Source organism: Aythya ferina (assembly GCF_964211825.1).
Source record: "Aythya ferina genome assembly, chromosome: 5".
NCBI classification, from domain to species: Eukaryota; Metazoa; Chordata; class Aves; order Anseriformes; family Anatidae; genus Aythya; species Aythya ferina.
The window spans coordinates 12,880,784-12,901,517 of NC_140301.1; the positions used below are offsets into that span (position 1 = coordinate 12,880,784).

Here is a 20,734-nt window from a genome sequence, read left to right on the forward strand (position 1 = left end):
CTCCTGCTCAACCGTGAACATTCAAGCTTCATATTTACAATTTTTACAGAACTAATACATATTGCTGACTGAAGACTTTGTAGCATAATGTAAAACAAGAAACACAAGTTAAGATGCATTGCACTGACCATCCGTATAAATCTGGAGAATATTGAATTTATTTATTAATCAAATTCTCTTTATTTAAGTATACAGTTCCATCCTTACATTTACTTGAACTGTGTCCAGAAACATGCAAGTCTATAGAAATTAGCAATGAATTCTGCAGTTATCAGGTCTTATGCTTTAAAATTTGTCTAATATTTCTGAGTATTGAAAAGTATTGAAATAAAATTAATAGCAGGAATAGGTTTTAATAGGCTTTAGAAAAAATGTCTTCAACTTTTAATTTGTGCAAATGGAACATTCCCTCAGAAATAAAGAGGAATTTAGGATTCATTCAAAACATACAATGAGACAAAAAATAGTGGAAAAGATGATGGGGAACAATCTTTCCAGAACTGGTTAATTAGGTAGGTCTCATTTTTCCCTGGTTTCTATGATAAAGGTTGCATTTGTAGTGACCAGAAAGTCTGGGGAGAGAATACCTCTAGAAACATCTGAGGACATCACCTAGAGAATGGTGAGAGAGTATGCATTTTCCATCTTCTAGAGTTTATAGAGATTTTGTCTCTTTTAATCTAGCTATCTCTGTCTTCAGTGATTCCTCTCAGTAAGGTTTCCTATGGTACAAAAATAGCCTGTTTTACAGTGACTGTCTTTCTCTTTGAATGTAGGGTAGGGAAGATCAAGAACTTTCCCCAGCTTGTTCTTTCTGTTTCACAGTCTGTTCTATCCCTCTCAGCCCCCAGATTCTGAGATCTGAAACAATAGCGTAACAGGATCATGTGTCTTTCACTCATACACTCTGGACTAGCTGCTGGGCAAAGCACAACATAGTGGACCTCTCCCTTTGTTTCTCCAACAGCTATTACTACAGCACACATGCCCTGCAGGAAATCCAGCAGAAACATGACAAAAAAACTATAATTAAATGGGGAATCCTCTTAAGGGCAAAGGTAACAATAAATGTCACAGAAAACCTGCATGGGGCTGAATTACTTCCATTCAAAAGTCTCTCCTGTGAAATCAGGTTGTCTAACTCTTGGTCTGTGTGTCGGACATTTAAAAATGGTAGAATATTCACACAGATTTCCAAAGAGATACCTCTTGACAGCTTTAAATGGGATGAAATGTGAGATAGCTGTGTTAGCAAGTAATTAGAGTCCTTATTGCTTGTGTCTTCTAGAAAAACCTGTGCATCATTAAAGAGCAATAACAAAGCAGGTATGTGTTATTCTTTAAAGAAACTTAAAATATAGGAATTAGTGAATCTCTGCTATGAGAAGAAAACACTGCATGGCAGAGTCACTACTCAGGTTTCGTGAGTACTCTCGCTGAATAATTCACATTTGGTGCAGTCACCACCTTTTCCTCTCAGAAGACTTGCACAGGCTGCAAACAATCCCACTACCTAAAAGATTCTCGACATCTTGAAATGGAAAGGAAATCAATGCACTCAGATAACACATGATATTACAAGGTACAAGTGTCATATACTTGATAAATTCATTATTGGCACAAGATCCAGTAAAACTTTTCCTAAAGTTATCGTGAATACTGACTTTCCAGCTGACACTATTACAAGTACCGGGTTGTTTTAAATTTGTCCTACTGCTGCTAGTAGTGAAGGATTAAAGGAATTAAGCTTCCTCAAGAAGTTACATGTGCACATGTAGTATAAAGTAGAACAGTCAGTTTCTCCTGTCCCCTAAGGCTTTTAATGGCACTCCAACTTTATCAGAATGCAACTGAGAAATGCTTCCCATGGACATACTCTTCCTGTGAATCCCCTAGCTTGTTTCATGGACCTCTCAAATCAAATCATCCTTTCATCCTATTCCCACTTTTCAGGTATCCTCTTTCAGAACTTTCCCATCAGCAGCAAAATTTTCTCCTTTTGTTTCTATTCTCTTAAAACAAGTTTATTTTAAGAAAACTATTAACTAGAGTTGCAAGGTTTTGAAATTGTTTGTTAATCATAAATTTGATCAAGATATCTATCACTATATTGATCACTATATTTTTGATAAATATCCTTTCAAAGCAGTGTTCATCATCAAAGCATGGTATCATCTATGGCACTCGTGGGAAGTGTTGAGCAAGCAGAACTGCAATCCAGTGTTATAACCAGACCTATATTAGACATGAAAACACAAAGAGGAGCTCAGATGCAGTGCAAGTTTATCCGTGGATGGAGAAAGTTACGGGATTCTCAGTGCTCACTCCTTGAGAAGATGACAAAATCCCTAAATGCCATGTATCTGGTAACATGCTACAACGGCAAATGTGCATGCTGCACAGGCAGTCTGAGGACATCCATGACAGTTATTGTCCCTTGAGTTCACCTTGGCTGAACTGGAAGAGTTCAAGGAGATGGGAAGTTACAGTGACAAGATTTCAAGGACATTATAGAATTTCAGGCTAGCAGCCACATGATCCTAAAAAGGTGGAAAATCTCTTGGCAGAAAGCTATCAAGCAAGAAAGGGTCAAAACTGACAGAAATGCCCAGCACAACAGTCCTCTTGCATTAATGATACCATCACAAAGGCTGAGATCTCTGCTAATGGCTGGATGAAGCCTGTGGCACTTGCAGACACATTTGTCAAGGAAAACAGATGGCTATTTTGTGATGACAGTCACAAATGTGTGGCACTTCCCTCTCACAAACTCTACATGACAGTCTGTGGAAAGATTCAGTAATTAAGAAACAAGGGAGTACATATAATGCAGGGAAGGGCATAGCAGATTCTAGACTCAGAATGCAAGCTGTTAGGAAGGACTCTAAGGACCAACAACATTTCAACATGCAGGATCAGGCAGGAGGATGGAAGTTAAGGTCTCAGGGTTTAACTGACAAATATTTATTTGGAGCAGTTTTTGGAATACATGAAGCTGACAGATAACGGAACCAATTTGATGTCAGTTAAGATTTAGAAGGTTCTGGGGATTTTTTTCTTTTCCTTTTTTTTTTTTTCTTTTCTCAATTGAAGGTGTGTAGGGGTACAGGGTACAGATATGTGCAGAAGAGAACAATTCAGAAGAGTATGGCTTCTAGACATGAAGACACTTCATTCAGCAGAGCTGTTTTGTTTTCCACAGAATAACTGATGTTGGAAGAAATCTCTGGAAATAGTCTAGTCCAATCCTCCTGCTCAGGAAGGGTCAGCTGAAGCAAGTTGCCCAAGGCTGCATCCAGTTGTGTTTTGATCACCAAAGGCGGCAACTCTGCAACCTCTCTAAGCAACCTCTTCCAGTGTTCAACCACAGGAGAAAAGTGTTTACTTTTCCTGTCTTTCAGTTTGTGCTCATCATCTCTTGTCCTGTCATGAAGCACCACTAAGAAGAGTCTGGGTCTATCCTTTTTATATCCTCCCATCAGATATTTATACAAGTTGATAATGTGCTCCCTAAGCATTCTCTTCTCCAGCCTAAACGCTCCCAGGAGCATTACTGTAAGCTGTGCTCCAGGCATTAACTAACATTTTTAAAAACAGTTGAAAGTAGGGGTATGTCAGCACTTTGTTTACTCTAGTGCTTTCACGCCTGATGTTTCTGGTTAAGCTATTACCACAGTTTGCCTATATTTAAAATTATTTAAATGGACATTAGTGAATAATTGTCCCACCAGGAGTTATTCCACAACATTTCTGAGGTAAGCTTAAGCATGTATGGGTAGGAAATTTTAACAAAATTTTCTACAGCATCTTGATGTAGACACAGTCTCTAGAGTTCTCATTTCTTGTAATCTTATAACTGAGGAACATTTTGTTAAGGAAAGTTGAACACTGCCAACTCACTTTTGAAGACAGCAAAAAACCTCAAACACATTCATTGTATGTACTAGCCATCTATTTTATGTGTATCGCTGTTACACAGAACTGCAATAGGATACAAAGGTGTGCCTGGTTTTTGGCAAGCAAGTCACTACTGCACTGCTGCAATGGAAGAGGAATAGAGTGAAATAATAGGATAGGGCTGAAGATTAAACCCCATTAGGATTTCTAAAGCTTAATTAATAAGATACTCCAGAAACTGTTAGAGGAGAAAAAAGGGTCTCAGCAGCAGCATGGCCCTGAATGTAGCATTTAGGGGCTGCATTGTAAGAAATTGTATGTTTAATGGTCAGCTTTGTGTTTGATTACATCTTCACCTTTTCCATCAAGGTAAAAATAAAAAGTAAGAAGAAAAGTTCAGTTATGGAAATGTCCCTTTTTAATCGCATATCCACTTGTCTTATCTTGACAATTTTAAGATGCAATCAGATTCAACTCCCTGGCACCAAAAACCCATCATCTGATAGTTTCAATAAAATACATCAAGTATTTAAGTACATGAAATGCTGAGAGGAGAAGGACAGTAGTATAAACCTGGATAACAATTCCTCAAAGTCTGTCTACTGTTCTTTAGAAAAATGTAAAGGACTAGTGGAAAAAAAAAAAAAAAAAAGAGTGCATAAAGAGTGAAAAGACAAGAAGACAGAAACAGGAGAACAATACAAAGGGCTCACTCATGGAGTGCACCTGGGTAGTGAAAATGCACAGGAAAGTCTTAGCCATCTGGCAAGAAGACACCAAAGGACTGTGGAAAAGATGAACAGCTTAGTTTTCACAAGTCACGTGCTCAGACAAGTAAGGAGCAAGTATCAAAGACACAAAGCTTCGATGCCAGAAACTGTTGAAGGAGAACAAAAGATTTACTCATCTTTGCAAGTTTAAAGAAGTCAGATGTAAAGAAAAATAATGAGTAAAAGAGCAGGGAGGAAACAAGACTAGGATTTCTGAACATTTCACATTGTTCTTTGAATGGTCAGTTTCATTGTATGCATACAATTTTGAGGGGGTCGGGGGGGTGGAAAGCAGCTATTGTAATTAGTAGTGCATATTGTGAGCAGTAAAACTCATCTTAGGCCTAGACTTTGTCATTAACCTTTGGTAGAATTTGGGCACTCCATATGAGCAAAAACAGACCTAGTTGCCTCTTCTGAACCACATGGTTTCTAAAACAATTACTATTTTGCCCCCAAATATGAACTGAACTGTAAATGGTACGTTTTCATATTTTACTTTGGCACTGTTTCCATTTCATTAGGTGTGTTTGAGGTACCAGAAATGGAGAGAAATCTTTGCAGTTTAGCGCATTTTAATATGATATAAACAAGCTAGGGCAACCTAGAAAGGTTATTAGAAAAAAAATCTTTTACAGCAGCTACATTGGATGACAGTTTGTCTGAGGGCCATATCACACTCTTGACAAAGATTAATTGCTAAGGTTCAGTATTAAGCTAGATCTGCTAAATCTTTAAAATCCAGCCATACTGAAAGCTTTCCTAGACTGACTAAAATTCTGAGCATTTTGTCCGTACTTACACCATGTACGTTGTAAAACCTGGAATTAATTCTTCATGAGCCTGCCTACTGCAATTGTTCTAAAGCCTTACTTAACAAAGGATAAAGAAATGTACATGTTCCCCACAATAGCTAAGTCCCTGAAAATGAGAGAGAATGATGATATGTATTAGAAAATGAGGGAAGTATGTAATTAGCTGTTCTCTGAATTATCCTAAGTGTAATGATCAGAACCAGGAGACCATTGTACATCAAGGATCCACTTTACAGTTAATCTAAGTAGGTGCAGGTCGGTGCTGTGCTGTGTTGAACTTACAGCTTGGCCTTCAGGATGGTGTTGTGAATATTCCTGGGCCACAAAAATAATTAAAAAAACAGCTGGCTAAATGTAATAGAGGAGCCCATAGGCAGCTTCCACATAGTGCCAGTGACTACACCACAGGCACGTCCTTGCCTTTATCTAAAGTGCAGCAACAAATTCTCTTGTGAATTTTTTTTTTTTTTTTTTTTTTTTACAGAGAAATTTATAAAATTATTAAAGTTGTTTTATTTCAAGAAAATCTTATAAGAGCTCAAAAGACCAAAATGCTCAATAACCTTTCCATGGATGGGATCCGTACAGCATGCTGTGCCTTGATCAGAGAGAGTTCCTCAGTACTGAGCAACTCAGGGTTCCCAGCACATCTGAAGGAATATAAAATTATATATATATACACATATATATTTATATATATATACATACATACACGCATACATACATATTATGTATGTAAAATTATATATGCTATCTTCTCTTTCTTTATAGTGTTAGCTCAAATAAATGGCATTTTAAGAAATACTTTAGAGAGTCAAAGCACCTTTTTCACTGGGGTCGTAATAAACCAGCACCTCCTGATGTAAAACTGTAAGTATACTTCAGTGAGAACATGTTAGGCCAGCAAGGAAACACACAAGTTTGTCCAATATATTATCTATAATAATATAACAATATAACATTTCAATTAATATAATTACATGACTTCAGAATAGTCAAACACACTTCAGAGAGGTAGCAAGACACCAGCATTTCTAAGTTCCACACCCATGTTTTCAAAAAGCCAAATTCTCAAGTTTTGTTCTGGGCAAGAAAAAGTTTCTGTGAAGCTCTGCACTAAATTCTCATTCATTAAACTATCCATATTAACTCCACTGACTTACATAAACTGTATGTCTCTAGAAGTGTTTTAGGTTAGATTTGCCCTTTTCCTCTGCTTCTTTTGACTGATCAGTAGAGAATGAAGGAGACAGGGATAATCCATGCCATTCTACTTATGAATGATCAGACATGGCCCAGTGTACTATTTCAGCTGGGGAATGCATTTTAGGAAGAAACAAACCCCGTGTGATAAGAAGCAAACCTCTTGCTTCTTATCATTTCCCCTTTGCACTTCTTCTTGGATTCCTAGATATAAATCAGTGCCAAGCTGAACTTTCATCTAACGTCCTACACAGAATGAGGGCATACCATATACGTATACATATGCACAGCTTAACATGCTGTATATTCATTTGTTGTCCAAAGTGGATTTAAAGCTAATATCAGTAGTTCAGTTACACAATGACAGATTTCTTTCAACAGCTACTCCCTTCCCCTTTACCCTGTCTTCTTCTGCTGCTCATGCAGTAAAAAAAGAAAGTAGGAACGCCCAAGAGAGTCATGGCAGTAAGCTACCACTATGGGAGGTGAACCAAATTGATTTGCTGTAGGGTAAGCAGCCTTACAGTAGGAATGAATCTATGCGCTCCAGTGATGATGGCTAAAGTTATTTTTGGCAGTTTCTCACATATTACTTCTTTGCTATTTAGCCAGCAGGGGGTAGCCAGCCATTCAGCAGCAGAGCATCCTCTTTGGGTTGTTATGAAAACAGCAAATGCCATCACTGGTTTTCCACTGGGAGTGAATGAAGTGTTCAGTAAACAGAATAGTCCCACCTAAGGCAAATTTTATATTATCCTGAGAAGTAACTGCCTTGCTGTCTTTCATCAGTTCACAGTATATGAAACAGTAAAACTTGTAACAATTTTCATAACATCATTCATCTTGAAGCATCCCAAAGGCTTTACAGGGATCTTTTTCCCTACAGATAAAATGCAATAATCTTTAGCACCAAATAATATTATATAATATTATGGGCCAGGAAATGGAACACACAAAAAAAATGTGTGCCCAGGCTAAGTTAGAGGATAGTTAGCTATATACAGAGATTTTAGCAGAGGGCAAAAGTTTTCAGTCCTGAAGAAACAAATCTTCTAAACAATGAAGCAGAGCTGTCCTATCCATTTGCTTCAAAACTGCCCTTAAGACATCCATATCTTGAATCAAAAACATATTCAAGCTTCATAGTCTCTGCTTATCATATATTTTGAAAGTAAACTATTTCATACTGTGTCTTTTTGATGAAGCCAGCTAGGAAACTGTGTCAAAACAGTCATCTGCTTACAACCAGTCATTCAGTCAAGATACTCAGAGACTTTGTACATAAAGTAAAAAGGTACTGTCATTGCCCTGAATAAATTACAATATAAGCACACAGATAAAGTAATGCTAGTGAAAACAGTAGCTTCTTACTTGAAGATAGAAGAGGAACAGCCAAAATATTTAATGTGTTGCATAAACCTGATTTCTACTAAACTTTGCTTTAGGCATAGAAAGACTATCACAAAATAAAGAAACCATAAAGAGTGGTTTACCTGCATAACGTTCTGTTTGATCATTAGTCTTCTGGATTTTTTTATGTCTTAACAAAATTGAACATTAACAACTGCAAAGAGATGATGAAGATGTAAAGGTGGACTGTACAAATTTTGAGACAAGTTAGCATTATTGAGAACAGAATGAGAAAAAGGAGATAAAAGCATTAGATTATGGATGAATGAGCCTAAGCAGCATGATAGACTCAAGAAATCAGCTTAGGTCAACAGAGCTAGCAAAAAGAAGGGAAATAATATTTCATATCCAAGTAGATAAGCAAGGATATTTTGTCAGGTATTTCGATCCATCACTTATTCTGTTTGATGCAGTGTCCTTAGAACTAGGTATTTGCCACACAAAGGATTTTTTTTCAATAGTCACTTAAATTTTGCTACGAACGAACTGTCTGTTACAGAAGTATTAGTATGCTGTACTACTCCAAGTCAGCTAGGTCAAATTCCTGCTGCAAACCTGAAGGATGCAAAACATTTTGGAAAAAAGCAAAACACACAAAAAATCCCCACCTCAGAAACAGAGGTAGATGTCTGCATCATGAACTCAGAGAGATTCCGCAAGGTGCAAAACCAGCCTTCTACAACTTGATAAGTATTACAACTTTCCTCTTTAAACTAAACTTAATAAATAAATAAAGCATCGGTAATATGCTGACTACTTAGCAAAACATGCCACTGTAATAGTCTCTGGAAATCAGTGTCTTCAGTATGGGATTCTGCCTCAGACTATACCAAGTGCTGTGCTGCAATGTTGAACTATAAAGCACTGCTGCCATCTGCAGGGTTTTATCCGTGATATAATTTCAAACCCAATAAACTTGTGGGAAACTGCTCTCTGGAAACTTCTCAATATAGCATCATCACAGCGTGGACAGTACATCATGATTGCTCATTTGTTTGCACCACCTTCACTTGGATACAAAAAGTCTAAACAAGGCAAAACTTCAAACTATTCAAAGGCAAACTGTGTCTGTACATGGCAATTTCACTACAATTGCACTTCCTGTGAACTTATTTCTAGTACTACGAAATAGACTATTAGCCTATTATTACATTTTGAAACCTGGTCAAAAAATAAATTTATTTGAACTTTCACTCCATAAAGAGAGGTGTGGTTGCCTCTTAATATGGAACAATCTTGCCCTCAGTCTGATGCTAGTCTTGTATGTTCTAACAGACTTGTATCCTACCTGTTTATTTTAAAGAAAGCACACTAGATTCTAAGGAATAAAGGAGGAATCTGTGTTAGGGAAGACCAAAAAAAGCCTGGAATAAACAATTTAGGATTTGGTACAGATAGAGGTTAAATGAGCCAATCTTAGTCCAACTGTTAGTGGTGGTATATGGAGCTATACACAACATGGACTGTCTGCACCAAAAGACATAAGGAGTGTTAGCTGGGAAGACTTAGGGATGTGATCATGTGAAGACAGAGGAAAAAGACAGAAATGGATAAAGCTAGTATGACATGTGGGACTGAGCAGTAGGGCAGTAAACGTGAGAAAATGGGAGTATTTACTGCTTGTGTTATGTGTAAATTAATCATGGAGTTAGACATAAACCCTTAGGATACTAGAACAAGCTAAAGAACCATTCTGCTGTCACAGAGGCACAAGCTACTTGTCCTGAAAAGTCAGTAAACTCAGGAATACAGAATGTTACACTGTGAGCTAAAGACACTAGATGATTACAGGGATTTGTACAATTTGTTTCAAAATGTACGAAATGTTATATAAAGATATAATTTAGAGATTTATTGCTGAAAATAAAAATAATGAGTTCAATTATCAGGTTGAGTATGCATTTCAGATTGATCCCTTTGCATCTCAGTTCTAAGACCAAAGTAGAATAGCTACAGCAAGCACACAACTGCTTTTGCAAAGACCATAAAAATTTCAAGCCTTCCAGCCTTCCTTTTATGCAAAAATACTAATTACACAAGTTCTGTTTTTCCTGAACAACAGCACTGAAGACATAGATTAACCACTGACTCCACCAAAGTTCTGACTTTTCTTTGACCTCTAACAGATTGCCTTTTTTTGTTTCTCTCTTCCACAGTTCAGCTTCAGGTCAATTTCTCTCTTCTTGATTTATTTATTTATTTATTTATTTTTGACAGGGTTCTCTTTCTACCCTATATTCAGCACAAGATGACTTCCACAAGAGAGAAAATTACTTATTCAGGACAGGTCGAAAAGATTTTTCTTTGTCTAAGCCGAAGGTAAGGTCATTCCCACATTCAACTTTGTTTTATTTGGTAACTGTTTTTCTTCTCAGAAAGACTGATTTATAAACAGCAGCAAAAGCAGCTTGTGACAGGCCAACCTTCTTCAGAGCAATACAGTGTATTACTAAGAATGTGCCAAAAGCCTTATTTCCATGAATATAACTGTAAGGAACAACAGCAAATCCAAGCAGGTTTTTCTAGATTGCACTTTAGGAAAAATAAGGTCTTGCAGAATTTTCATTATCTGCTAAGCTGGCCATGGCCATTCCACAGCTGTGTTTGCACCACAATGCATCTAAGCTAACAAACTCTAAAGACTGTTGTTGGCTCCTCACAGAGTCTGCAGTATTGCCTCTGAATCCACAGCACAGTTAATCTGCAATTCACCATAAATAATTAACAACTGCACTGCTAGCCCAAGGATGCTCAGCTTGTTCTCTAATCCATGTTCCTTTTCCCAGAACCCTCATTTTTCTCTATTTTTTCTGCTGCACTCTGCACCCCCCACCCCCCACACACAATTCTGTATATTCCATGCTTTCTACTTCCATATACTTCTATTGGTAACAAAGACCTATTTGTTCAATCTCTTGTGCACTTTCTCTTAGGCAAGTTTGTGAATTTAAAGTTCAGGGGTAAGTATTTCACTCTTGCTCTGTAGAACTTGCTTAAGGCTTTCATTATGCTCTTTAAAAATTGTAATGCAATTAAAGCATAACCCATTTTAATAGTCAGCATTACAGAAAGTCTCAAAACGTTAAGTGGCTAATTTGAATAAAACCATTTGTGCTACACTTGGCATTTATACCAGAATCAATACAAACACAATGTAAGTCAGGTCAGAGAACTTAAACATCTGGACAATCTTAGTTGTTTTTTCAAGACCTCAGACTATCTAGTAAACATTTTCTTCTTGAAAAGCAAGCCATATTTTTATTATCCATATAGTTTGTAGTAGCCATCCAAAGAAAAATAAATCTCTCTCCACACTCTGGAACTGGAAAAACAAACAAAACAAAACAACAACAACAAAAAACAATATATATTTAAGCAGAAGTAGCTTGCTTGAGGATAGTAGGCAGATTTCCCAACTTCTCAATTACTTAAAAAATATTACATATCAGCTCATAAAATACAGCATTATTTACAACATTATTTTCAAATACAAATGACAATGTCTGCCGCTAAAAAGTGGTTCCTGCACTGAAATCACTTTATCACTTTCCAGTCAACAAGAACAAGCATCTTTTTAGTAAATCCAAATGTTAAGGCAAGTCCTAGGCATGGATTAATGAGCTTAAGATGGTTTCCATTACACAGATGCTAACATTCAGATATTGTACCTGATAAAAACCTTACTTTTCCAGCAAAATTCAATCCAACAGCCACATTCACAACAAAACGAAAATGAACATGTAATAGCTCTTTATTAACCTGCCGCTGCAGCCGAGTTTTTCCAGCAGGATGAGCCTCAGAAGTCCCACCTACGGCCCTGCTCCTCTCTACCGTATGACTGAACTTGCTCTTCACATCCATTGTTTTTTCTGCTTGCCACTGTTACTACACGCATGCTGCAGCAAGTTATTAATAAGGAAACTCACTTTGTATTACTTTTTTTATTGCAACCTTGGTATCTTAGCAACTGTTATGCCTGATGTTCTCTTTGCAGAAGCTTTGCTGACTCACCTAGCCCCTGATACTGCAGCTTTACTTGGTTGATTAGCATTACTGTACTTGTGTGCAGCATCTGCGTGTGCCTAAGGTCACATCTATACATAGCTTTTACTTCACCTTCCATGGAGCACTGAACTATATAATGTGGACATCTGCCAGATAACGAAGTGGGGGCGCTTTTGCCCTTTGCTTGACATGTCATGCTGTGGGCCCAGTGGAAAGAATTAATAGGTAGCAAATGATTGGGTGCAATCTGCAAAGTTAATAACCTAAAAAGAAATTTCTGTTTCCTTGCCAGTGGTTGGTGGTTCCTTCTTCTGTTCCATGAACATGCACGATTCTCATGAATCCTCTACAGATCATGCCATGCATCCATAACTGCATGAGTTGTCATTTAAAAAAGAGTAACTGGCAGTAAACACTGTAAAACACCCTACATGTATTTTGGTTAAAACGATAGGAATCTAAGCTGTAAGCAGTGGAAACAAGATCTGTTTTAAACTTTGTAAAATACTGATTTCTTGGAGTGTCATTCCTTTAATATTACATCAGTTACTAAAACAGAAGATGTATTTCTACCAGACAGACTGGTATTCTATATACAAAACCACAAGGAAAGTTATACAATTCAGATGAAAAGAAGTAAGTAGAATGTGTCATTCTCATTCTCACTTTTAAGATTCTCCTTTCACTGTTTGTACTGCTTCTGCTACTTGAAGCCCTTTGCATTTTTTTATTTTAATCACAATAAGTTTTTCTTGATTTATAATCCGTTCAGCCAATGGAAACCTTATCAGGAAAAAGCAAACAAACGAACAAACAAAAAAACAACAAAACTGCAGAGCTTTTTCTAGAGTACATGATACTGAAAAAAGAAGTGGTAGAGTTAAGAGGTTTAACATAACTAATTAAGTAATTGATCCTTGTGGGTCACTTCCAACTCAGGATATTCTATGATTCTACACAATACCTCCTTATGTTTTAGTTGCTTTCTTTTGTAGATTTACCTTACTATATAGTTGGTCTTCATTCATCAGATGGCATATACCATTTCCAACAGCATAACCATAAATATGATGCGCTAATTCAGCTATCAGTTTCTCCTTCTGACATCTGTTTGCTTCTCATACAGCGACTGATGGTAATGTAAGGAGTATCTTCTCATCCCCTGGAGAAATGTGAGAATTGCTCTCCCAGATAGCAAACCCAAACTGCCCAATGACATCAAGTGTTCAGACGAGATTGTATCTAGACAAAATGACCCAGGAAACTCATTTCTCTTTGTGTTTCTTGCACATGGAGAAACAAAAAGCCAGGGAATGTCTGATATGCATAAAAATCAAATTATAAAAATGTCATCATAGATGTGCATCAAAAAAAAAATCAAATTCTGGAAACTAGCATGTTGTGGCATAAATCCTTAAAAGCAGCAAAGTATCTAAAACTGTGAAATGCAAAATAAAAAAAAAATTTGAATCAGCCCTAGAAAACAATGAACTGGACCAATGTTGCATAAATCTACAATAAAAAGAGACGTCCACTGCTCTATAAATGGGTTACAGATGCAGCATGCATTATGGATTAATCTCTAGTATCAGAAGAATCAGTTCTTGGATGTCAGTTCTTTATAGACTATTGCTTGAAATTCCTCATAATGCTCCTATAAAGAGCATAAGACTTGGTCAGGGAATTTGACAAACATCTGAGGAGAAGCTGTTTGGAAATGATTGTGTGGGGGGTGTCATAGAGTGACTCATACTGAAAATTCTAACCATCAAAAATGTCAGTAAAAACTTCTGCCATATCATTCCATATCTACCAAATAAAACTAGCCAGTCAAATATCTTCATAAAAGGGCTATGAATATCCTCACAAAGAAAAAGCTCTGTCTATGAGAGCATAACTTGCTTTGGTGGCTTCCGTAACTCATTTTCTGGAGGTCCATGGCAGATTTGTGATCAACTCTGTGATTCAGTCAATATACCAGTGTTCTGGCAGAGGAGACAATATCTGAGATACAAACGATAGTGACTGTGCTTCCTTGTGTACCTCTTCCCCATGTCTCTTACTGCCCTTTAAAGCTGTCTGTTGCATGAGATAATGCTCAGTGCCTGGGCTTTTGGAGTAATTGGGAAGAAAAATGTTTCCTGAAGAAAACAAGTATTTTGGACAGTACCACTTCAGTTTTGCCCAAGTTGAGCTTGAGACAGCTGCTCTTCCTCCCAGAAGACATTATGGCACCCCTTCAGTAGGAATAGTTCCACCTCCAATAAAGGAAGAGGTAGATCTCATCAGGAAACAACTAGTATATTTCTAAACATCCAGGAGACAAATACACAACTACCTTACATACAGAACACATTACAGAGAAAAATTACTCCTGCAGTCATTAAATAAATAATAAGCCAACTGAAAGAAGTGAAATAATGCATCTGTATGGAGACAAAAACAGCTTGGCAATATGCTCTGCTGTCCTGTAGGTATGTGAGATTCATAAATGGCTCTTTCATCAAAATGACATAATCTCCCTGAATGACAAGATGAGACAGTGAATATGTCAATTGGCTATGTCAGAGGAAGAAGTGATCTTGATCAGGGATTAAAAAAAAAGCGTTCGACTACTGTACAATGACACTGATAATACTCTCTGATGCTTTTGCTGACAAAAATTCAGATGTGAGGTAATCAATAACTCCAAACCATATTTTACAGGACGAAAATTATTTTTCAGTTCCTGAACACTACTCTGTATCCTGAAATACTTTAGGCCTTTCCTTAGCTCCTAAACTTTCTTTCTTTCTCCCCTAGTTATGCTTTCACTATAATCTCCTGTTTAAAGTACAACTACAGATTCTTTCCCTACTTCAAGCATGCCGTTCCTTCCCCTGCAGCCACAGAACCATGGAATGGCTGAGGTTGGCAGGGACCTCCAAAGGCCATCTGGTCCAACACCCTGCTCAAGCAAGATCAATTAGAGCCAGTTGCCCAGGACCGTGTCCAGATTATTTTTGAACATCTCCAAGCAGGGAGACTCCACAACCTCTTTGAGCAACTTGTGCTAGTGCTCTGCCATCCCCACAGCAACTGAGTTACCCCAAATTCTTTCTTCTGCTTTCTCTAGTGATTCTCCCCCACCATGACAACTCCAAGTCCTTGCTAATATCTGATTCCTACACTGAAGACATAGGGTTCTTAATTGCACCAAGACAGATTAAACTATCAGTGCTGCCCAGCAATGAGGAATTTAATTACCTAGGAAGCAAGATGTTTATCCCTACACAGCATTGCTCTGCTGTAACTTCTGTGAAAAACCTTCCCTGATATTCTGCATTTGTCACCTATAACCACCAAAAGCAAATGTTTTTTTCAGACACTAGCAATCTGTGGATTTAACTGAAGCTTATTACAAAACTATGAAAATTGTTGTAAATAATACAGCTTCTGCACGTGGTCAATATTACCAGATTTGCTTTGCACTCCTTGTAATGAAGGATATCTAGAAATTATAGCTACGGAATAAAAAGGCACAGTCATGCTAGAGCTAAATGCTTAAATATCACCATGTGAATAGCCATTTATTTCAGTAAGCATTAAGTATGTCTGTTACTGACTTTAAATGAAACTGAAGATCTACAAATTTGAAAAAATTTTTCTATTCAACATATAAATAAATACGTACATAAATGCCTCATTTTAATCAATATATTCCTAGGTTTAAGAGAGATGAATGCCATTTTAGAATAAATATGAAAAAAAAAAATGACATCTTGAGATACCTTTCATCAAAGTATCCCACAGGGCTTCACTGGATAAACAGAGTTCACTGGAGATCCCTCTGCAGTGTACTGTGACAAACGTTTCTCAGAACGTAGGAACTTCTCAAGATGAAGTGAAAGAAGGCTTTACTCCTCTGAAACTGCTGAAACTGCAGGGAAAATCTAGGGCAGCAAAAAGTAATTAGTAAGCAACGGAAAGTAGTAAGCAATGGAAAAATTTTAAGTAATCAGTAAGCAATGCAAAAAAAAAATCCTCTAATATTTTAGATTTTTTTTTTAATGTAGCTTTACATAAACTTGCAAAAATAAACTTAAACGTGAAAGCATAAATAGTCCAAAATACATGTTTGAATGTGATTATTCACACTTTAAATGGAAAATGTGTGGGTAAGCTGCACAAGTCACTCAGTTGTGATGCAGAAACCATACTACTTAGGCGCCTAACCAACCCTGAATTAATGCTAAAATTTGAATAATGAATATCCACAACAAGTTGCTCATAAAATATTCATTCAGGGAAAATATTTTCCACATAAATTCACAAACTCAGACAAAAAAAAAAAAAAAAAAAAAAAAAAAAAAAAGTAGTGAAAATTTTCTGAGCATTTTCTGAAAAGAAGAAAAAAGAGGACTGAATAAATTATCCATCAGAAATGGCCTCTTATTTTGTGATTATTGACTAAATTAGCAAGAATAACAAAAAGTTGCATGGGAGTATCAACATTTCACTTGTATGTTTGATATAAATGGAAACATTGTCAGGACGTTTCCTGCAAGACAAGCGCGGTGTTGTTTCTATGGGACTAACCAGTACTTTTCAGCTTCCATTTCCAAGGCAGTTTGAAAACTTCTCACTTGCTACTGCCCTTTCTACCTCTTGGATTATAGAAGCTCTAATAGGTGCAAAACTGATGTACTTGGAGAAGAAATGGTCCACACTGAAGCATGCATTAGGAAAGCGAGCTGGGGGAGGCGTTAATGACCAGAACAAGATCCTGACTCTTACACTGAAGCCCTCACTGAAGCAATAAATGAATTTAAGCAAAAAAACAAACAAAAACCCTCTTCATTTTACCTCACAACTTCTCTCCCTCAACCTGCAAGCCCTGCTGACGCCCTCTCTACTGCCCCTAGCGGCAGCCGCTTCTCCAAAATGGCGCTGGGCGAGGAGGGGGATTTAACGGACAGCCGCCCCCGAGCGCGTGCCGCTGTGCTGGCCGTTAACGGTCGGCGCGGGGCAGCCGCGGGCTCGTTATTTCCAACCAAACGGGTTCATTTCCAACCAAACGGGTTCATTTCCAACCAAACGGGTTCATTTCCAACCAAATGGGTTCATTTCTAACCAAACGGGTTCATTTCCAACCCGGTTGTCCCAGGTGTGTGAGAGGCGCTGCCTTGCCTGAGGCGGGCAGCAGCCCACAGCGATGCTGCGTGTGAGGGGAGGGCGGGCGCGCAGCTTCTCGCTGTGAGAGGAAACGATGGTGGGACAGCGGCACCTAAAATCCGTCTGTTTTGGGTTGGTTTGCAGGGTTTTGTGTTGTTTTGTTTTTCGTCTCCTTTTGATCTTGCTGACGGACATCTGTGGGAAAGGGGGCTGGGGTGAAGAAGTCCGGAGTGATTGGTGTGCGAGATGCCTGGAGAGAATTAAAACAGGAGCATGAAATGGGCTGCAAGATTTGGCTTAAGACTGGAAGATTTTGGGTTAGGACTGATGAGGGAAGAATGATGTAAGGGCAGTGTGTGAAGGTAGGTTCAGAAACACCAGAAGTGACCTCAGAGTCAGGGGGAGCCCTGAGAGACTGTGAAGACCTTCTGTCAGCAGCACTGTAAGGCTGAGATAAATATTAGGAAAATGAATTAAATCTGCTTAAAAGCCATCAGTTAATGTTTTCATACAACTATGTAGTTTTCAATATGACTCATTTAGGCACAGGGTTAAAATTGGTTACCATGTGGTTAATGTTACAGCAAATATGAATCAGAAACTTGAGTCAGAAGTGAAATTACATTGATCTCAAGATGGATTTTACCTTGTAAACATAGTGTGCGATGGAAAGTGAAGCTGTCAACTACACCAGCGCAGGAGCAACAGTTAGAAAAACCAGCTTGCTACTGAGAAAAGTGCATCAGTTGCAGAGGACAGAAACCTGCAGGAAAACAAGTGATGTCCAGTATACTGTCAGTCTGGTGTGAATGAAAAGGGTGAAGAAGACAGTGACTGTTTTTACATCCATGCTAACACCCAACTGAATGGATTTTTTTTTCTTCAGTTTTACTTGTAAAAGTGGTCTTCAGTTTGGAAGTCTTGTTTGCATATTGATTTGCATGTCTATAGTTGGTTAATTTTTACTTGTATCTTTTTATGAAAGCAGCTATTTATGTAGTATTAGTGTCTCTATATAAGTAACACTTTGTACAATTTTACAGTTCAAGGTGACATCTTAAGTACATGCGTTACTCCATATTCCTTTTATTATGTCTGCAAACCCCCATAAAAGACAGAAAATGGATTTTACATTTTATCTGTTGGTCTGCTAATACCCAGAAAGCCAAATTCTGAAGTTATTAAAAAAGAAAAAAGTTCTCTAAAACAATTTTATTTTTTTAAACCCTTTTGAAGGAAAAGAATTCTTACTGTCATTGTCCGTTTCACTGGAATTGCCTATTGAATATTGGGCCACAGTTTAGTCAAGGTACTGTAATTATACAGTAGTAAATAGAATATATGATAACATATAATAATAATTAAAATAGACTAGTAACTTTAAAATGTATGTGTTGGTTTTTTTCCCCATGCTTGCTCCAAGAAGTTATTTATAAATATGAAGTGTACCATAGTATAATGCTTTTCATCTGTAATTCATGGATTGGAGCACTTCTTGGCCACGCAGTGCTGGTTGTCATTGTTTCTATATGCTAAACATACAGATGAACTTCCTTACTGTCTGAGAGTTCAGAAACAATAGTCACTGAAAAATTATGGCTAAAATATAATGTGCAATACAATATGCCAAATTAAATGCGTTTGTCTCATGTTATCAAAGCTGGAATTAAATAGGAATAAATGGAATAAAATGTTTGGGATTTCTTTAAGTAAAAGCAAAGAAAACATGATAATTAAAATTAAACAAACAAACAAACAAACAAAAAAAAAAAAAAAAAAAACAGGAAATGAGTATTCTTTCAGATACTGGCTTTGCTGTTTTCCAGAAACAGATATAAAACAGGCCAATTCAGGCAATATCTGTTTTCCCTTTCTGCATCTCCTCATTCTATGAAGATTCTTCCGTGAGCTCAGTGGGAGGGATATGGGGAATGAAGACATGCAGGGGAATGGGGAAGAAGCTCCAGGACAGAAAGGAGCAGAAGTTGTAGGTACGGGATCCAACATGCTGCATTGTCACTGCCAGCATGGGCGGTGTGGCAGGGTGCTTCACAGTACGGGCATCCTGCGTGTGCCTGAGGACTGCACACAAAGACCCCAGTGTGGAAGGCCTGGAACTGAACGTGACAGTCTATTTGTCCCATATCTGTGTGGGGCTTTGTGAAGAGGAATTTGAATCACGAAGGAAAACACCACTGAAACAGACAAGGGATTTGCAGCCCTGTGCCTTCCCACAGAAGTCCCTGGTGTTTGGGCAGCCCGTTTGTTGCTGCTGGCAGGATATGTCTGTTTTCCTGCTGGGGTAACAGGAAAAGGAATGGCACGTTAGGTTGCTGTAAGCTTGCTGGCAGGAAGGCGTGAGATCTTCCACTGACAAATCGTCTGTGCTGTTACCTGAACGGAGCGTAGGCCCTGTGGTCATGCCAGAAAAAACGCATTCCTCTACGATCCTCCTGGGTGCAGTGTCGTGGGAGCAGTGTCATGGGAATGGTGTCCCTTGTTATCAATACAGGATGTTCTTGTAACCCTTGTTCTGCTGCTTCTTTCAGTGCTTTCTCACACGTGCACACGTCCATCCCTACAACATTCCTGCCAATCTTTGTATTTCTGTTAAGAATCTCTCCGCAAGGACTGGCCTGGCTGGATTGCTATGGATGTAGTTTGGAAGAAGAGCTGGTGTCCTAAAAGAGATATTCTGTTCCATCCCTGTGGGGCTTTGCATATGTGAAGGTTTGCATATGCCCAAATTAGCTTGGATCAAATGACCAGCATTGAAACAAACCTCAGCTTCTCCCTCTGTGGCACAACCCCAAAACTAGAAACCTTCAGGGGAGCCACACAGTGTCTCTAGTGCTATATGGTCAGAGGTGGAGATATGATCCTTCTGAACAAGATGGCTTCTGCCAACAGGTTGGGGTAGGACAAGTATTCTGAACCTGACCCTGCAAATGTCAACTTGCAAAAGTTATAATTTGTCAAAAAATAAATAAATAAAAATGCAGGCAGCATATCATGGCGCAGGCCTTATGAACACAGCTGTGCTTCCTTGTGAGTATCTCCACCTACATGCCAAAGCTCTTTGAAAACCATTGAAATTCCACTGCCATAAAATCTTGAGGGGTAAATAGCACACTACCTGCTTGCAAGTTGCAAATGTCCATGCTCATCGAAGTCTGTCATTCCTGACAAAAGAAAGAGATTTTGCTCCATGAAGCTTTCATAAAAGCTAATAAGCCAGTAAATGGGCACTTTTCCTTGGAAACTCTCCAAACTCCTTCATGTACTAGGGTTTCTTTAAGCAGACATTGTCTTTTCTGGCATTCATTTTTCAGAAGTTTGGTGCCAGATCCTGTTTAAGCCACGGAAAAAAAAAAAAAAAAAGAATCTGTAAAGCTGTGTATAAAGGTATCTATGGGGATGTCACTATAAAAATAATAATACTAATAAAATATCATTATGATGGAGGCCCATGCAGAAATC

At 38.0% G+C, this 20,734-nt stretch overlaps 2 long non-coding RNA genes across 2 annotated transcripts in view; one reads left to right on the forward strand and one right to left on the reverse strand.

The window, feature by feature from the left end:
* LOC311438068 overlaps positions 1 to 16,008 on the reverse strand; it is a 179,533-nt gene extending 163,525 nt beyond the window's left edge. Inside the window, exon 1 of the long non-coding RNA XR_014693910.1 lies at positions 15,871 to 16,008. This is a non-coding gene — a long non-coding RNA (uncharacterized lncRNA). The remainder of the gene's footprint in view (positions 1 to 15,870) is intronic.
* A 1,082-nt stretch (positions 16,009 to 17,090) lies between these two features.
* LOC311437035 lies at positions 17,091 to 18,945 on the forward strand. Its single transcript, XR_014693211.1, has 3 exons — positions 17,091 to 17,246; positions 17,399 to 17,616; positions 17,839 to 18,945. It is a non-coding gene; the product is annotated as an uncharacterized lncRNA (long non-coding RNA).
* Positions 18,946 to 20,734: the final 1,789 nt, after the last annotated feature.